We start from the raw sequence: 5,024 nt of genomic DNA on the forward strand, positions 1-5,024 counted from the left end.
TCCCATTTGAGATTTTCTTGGCAAAGACACTGGAGTAGTCTGCTTTTTCCTTCTCTAGTTCATTTTACAGATAAGGAAACTGAGGAGAACAGGGTTAAGTAACTTGCCCAGGGCTACACAGCTAGTAGGAGTCTGAGGCCATATCTGAGCTTACATAGATGAGTCTTCCTGGCTCCAGGCCTGGCACTCTGTCCATCTACTTCATCACCTACTGCCCAAGCTGCCTTTTATTAATTTTGCACATATTCTGTATATACTTATCTGTGTACTTTTCCTCTCCCCTGTTAGAATGCATATTCCTTGAGGAAAAGGATTTCATTTTAGTGCTTAGCACAGTACTTGGCACAAGTTGATTGATTGATTCTTCCTTTTCATTATTTCTTTTGTCCCTCAAACTGATGATTTTGCCAGCTCTGCTTCACTTAAATGCAATTCACTTCCAAGTCAAGACACCCCCTGCTGATGTCCCTGGTCCTCTTCGAGAATGAAGGACAGACAGCAAGTCCCCCATACACAAGCAAGTTAGTTGGGTGCACAACAATTCATCATGGCTAGTAATGGGTTTCACAGCATGGTATATTTACTGAACTGATTAGTATCAACCCGTCCAGTGTACTCAGGTTTTCAATTTAGATTAAACATCCCAATAGAACCAGACACAATTTTTTTCTACTCCTTCTTTATTATAACTCCCTCTCTTGTCCTCTGGTCCAGAGTCACACCACATTTCCATAAGCCTCAGTTTAGTCTTTGAAGGAGCCTAGTCCACTCACCTCTGTCCTTAGCCTCCCTTGGGCTTCAGGCCAAAATCAGCCTGACCCTGTACCAGCCACTGCTTTCATCACTGCAGCAGTTGCTCTCAGACTTTGAGGTCTTAGAAATTATGGAGAACCCCAAATAACTTTGGTTTATGTTGACTATATCAGTATTTCCCTTTTTAGAAATTAGAGCTGATACAATGTTAAAATATTAACTTATTTAAAAATAACTAGCATAAACCAATTGCACAAGCACAACTAACAATGCTAAATGAGAAAAATAACTGTTTTCAAATCCTTTTATTAAGGGAATTTGTTCTGTGGGGTTTAGATTTGGTTGTGGGGGGCGCACTTGAGAACCTTGAAGTCACAGGTTCCCCACCCCTGTGAGGGACAGTGAGGCAGTGATTTGTCCTTTAAACATTAATAATAGAGAGGCTGGCTGTATTCTTGGGACATGAATCCAGGACAGAGAATTTCCACAGACTTACGAAAACCACAGGGTTGCGATGTACTTCTGGTCATTAACAGTAGGAATACATGATACCGTCAAAAGGAATTTGGAAAGCATTGGCAAGGAGTACAAAATCCTAGGGAAAAATTAAAAGTCTTTGGGGCAGAGCTGATGTTTTCATCACTGCTGCCAATCCAAAAGACAAAAGTAGATTTGAGAAATGAACAGCTGGTTAAGAAAATAGTGTCTTCACATGGAACCTCTATCAAATTGCTTCCCATCTTAGGAATGGGGGGAGGGAAGGGAGGGAGAAAAAATGTGGAACCCCCAATTTTATAAAAAATGAATGTCAAAAATTATCTTTACATATAACTGGAAAAAATAAAATGCTATTTAAAAAAAGAAAAAGTAACTGTTTTCTAAGAAAAAAACTGATGAGATGTTTTACATATTTGAGAAAATTCTTTAAAAACTTCATTTGAAATTCAGTCTCAGAAACTTCCTGGCTATATGACCCTGAGCTTCTGGTTTTTGCAACCATAAAGTGGGAGATAATGATAGCGCTTACCTCCCAGGGGATTGTGAGGTTCAAATGAGATAGTCTTAAAATGCTTAGCATGGCACTTAGTAGGTACGCATTCTCTTCTCTCCCTCCCCTTGCATTTGTGAGCTGATTTTACCTCATCCTTCCTTAGAGAGAACGGGGCTTGTTACATAGCTTACATCTTCCTGAGTCTATCGCATAGGGATACTGTGTATGCTCTATCTCCCTTTTTGGAAATTGGAAGTCCTAAAGAAGAAGAGTTGGAGACCCAGAGCTGCAAAATTGCATTGCACAAATACCATCATAAGGGAGGGCAGCTAAGTGTCACAATGGATAGGCACCAGGCCTGAAATCAGGAAGACTCATCTTTCTGAGTTCAAATCTGGTCTCAGAGACTTAATAGCTTTATGATCCTGGACAAGTTACTTAACCCTGTTTGCCTCAGTTTCCTTATCTGCAAAATGAGCTGGAGAAGGAAATGGCAAACCACTCCAGTATCTTTGCCATGAAAACCCCAAATGGGGTCATGAAAGAGTAGGACACAAAGCAACTGATCGATAACACAAGGAAGCATTGTCACCAATTGAAATCAGGCTGTAAATTCTTTTCTTTGCACTGTTGAATTAGGCCACTAAATTGGTCTTTACTTCTTCCAATTAACCTGTACTATTGTTGATAGATTAAGCTTCTTTATACCTATATTTGATCCTGCACCCTCCCTCCAATCTTCAATAGCTCCCCATTGCCTCCCAAATATGTGTCAAACTTCTTATTCTGGCTTAAATCTGGCTCTATCTTTTCACTATTCCCATGTCAATATCTTATGCTAAAATACTAGCTAAGAGATTCATTTCCAGTAATTTTCCTTAAGTAGAGAGCTGATCATGTCACTCACTTATTCAGTCAAATTCAGTGACTACCTGTTGCCTTGAGGGAAAAAAAATGTAAACTCTTGTTGAGCTTTTAAAGCCCTTTCTAACATGGGTCCATACTTTCTTTCCAAACGCTTGAATTGAACCTCTTCCAATCTCTCTATGGCTACCTTGTGTGATACAGCCAAATGGCTCTTTCTCTGTTCCTTACTCATGATATTCCATATCCCCATCTGCACTGGTCACCTCTGCCCTTCTGTACTATCAGGACTAGGTGATGTGAGTGCTCAAGAAACTGAATTGGCACGTGTTGTCAGACTAAAGGCGGCCACCCCTCATCTTTACTAGGATTAGCTGGTGGCAAAATTTGTATTCTTGCAGTACTGCAGAATAAAAGTGAAACTGAGGATGTATATGTATGTATGTAGGTGTGCATGTATAATGTGGATGTGTGTATATGCATGGTGTGAGTGTGCATATGCATGTGTATGCGTGTGTACGTGTGTGTGTGGGGTATTGTTTTCAAGCTAAGTGGATAGTGTTTTGCTACTGAGCAGATCTCCTGGGTGGCAGTCACCGATCACCCTGCTTACCTTGGCAAAGCTAGACTGGCACTTCACTTGGGTGCTAGGAAACTACTTTCACAATTTGAAAACGGACTTCAATGAGGAAGACATTTGTATACTAGTGACCTGAGTCATTAGTTGCAAATAATTGGGAAGTGCTCTTGAGGCCACACTAAGCAAGGTAAGTAGAATAATACTGTTTGAGCTGGGAACTGTTAATTATTGAGGGAACAAGACAAATTCATCTGACTGCCTTGGTAAACAATCTCTCCTCACTATTGTGCATTTACATGTAGTCTTGATATAACTGTCCAAATTATTTATAAGACTCACTGTGCTCTCTACCCAATTTTAATACCCACAGGGGATATATCATGGAGAGGCAGTAGTTACCAGTTTCCAGACCCACTGAGACCATGACTCAACATTAGTGAATGGTCCATAGTAAGGTTTGGGGTTTGGCAGCTGCCTTGGTTAGGTCAAGGTGTTAAACCCAGAAGGGTGAAACCAGAGGTCAAATCCTAGCAATCATTTTGATCGTTCAGGCCAGAAGAGTGAGGGATCTGCCATGCCCACTCATTGCCTGTGCCCTCAGTTTTGGGAATACCACTAGACCACAGGTTAAAGAGCAAACAAACCAGGAATAACCTGAGGGATTCCTAAGGGTTTTGACTAGCACTGAACCCAACACTTCCAAAGATAGCTCTGTTGTTCAAATATCCAAGAAAAAGATCTGAGAGCTGCTGCACTAGACAAGGTATGATGTAAGAGGGTGTGAATACCATGGTCACCTCAGAGCCTAGGATTCTGGGTCTATGGGTTCTGACCAGGAGGGGGTTGAATCAGGTGAGGTCCCTTTTAGTTCTAAACCCATGATCCTTTGACCTCCTCCAGAGCAAGGAACAAATATGCTATATAGGATAAATTAAGTAAGAAAGTGCATAAAGATGGGACACAATTGGAACTTGTTATTCTGGAATGGGTACTTACTGGGGGGACTGGGTGACCTTCTGGATGTTTCATAGTATTGAGTGGGATAGGCTTAGTGAAGACTTCTCAGATTTTAATTCTTCTCCCAGGGGTGAAGTAAGGCCTAAAGGCTTAAGGTTACAATATTTTTAGAATAGAATAGTTCCATATAAGGATATAAAACTGTGTAGTGTATTAGGGTCTCAATGATTGGACAAAACTCACATAATTTCTCGGTCTTCATTTCAAAAAGAATTGGTTAGATTTCGTGTCTAGAATGTAAGATCATATTCTCAGCTAATGAGGATAATGGTCAGTGGGGGAGGAGGGACTTGCGTTAGGGTCTATATAAATCACTGCCCTTTTCTTTGTCTTTGGCTTTCCTACTCCTACAGGTGAGCCCCGCTTCTCGAGAATCGAATAAATCTCTTTTCTGTCATCACTTTGAGAGGCCTCTGAGTAATTGATTTATGTAGGGACCTGAGCCATCCCACACAGTATCACTTAGGAATTAGGATTAGATACCAAATAAGAAACCTATCACCTACTACAGAGTTGCTGGTTTTGCCTGCACATAATCTATGTTGCCTAATAGCTTTCCCCTGAAGACAGGGGCTTTCCAGGACAAGGTCCTCTGCACCTGCATAGATTCATCACAAAAAGTTGTAAACCAGAAGACAACTTTGCTGTTTTGGTCAGTTTTTTTCCCCTGCCTAAGTAGAAGGCAATGGGAAGCTGCCACCATGGAAGTTTACCACATTTCTAATGTGTTGTTTGAAGAAATGAGGGTACTGATATCATGGATTTTGTGAATCTTTGAAATACTAAAATAGGGAATGATGAATTCTGTTACTCTGTGTG

The sequence above is a fragment of the Notamacropus eugenii genome, chromosome 5 (genome assembly GCF_028372415.1).
Source record: "Notamacropus eugenii isolate mMacEug1 chromosome 5, mMacEug1.pri_v2, whole genome shotgun sequence".
In the NCBI taxonomy this organism is placed as follows: domain Eukaryota; kingdom Metazoa; phylum Chordata; class Mammalia; order Diprotodontia; family Macropodidae; genus Notamacropus; species Notamacropus eugenii.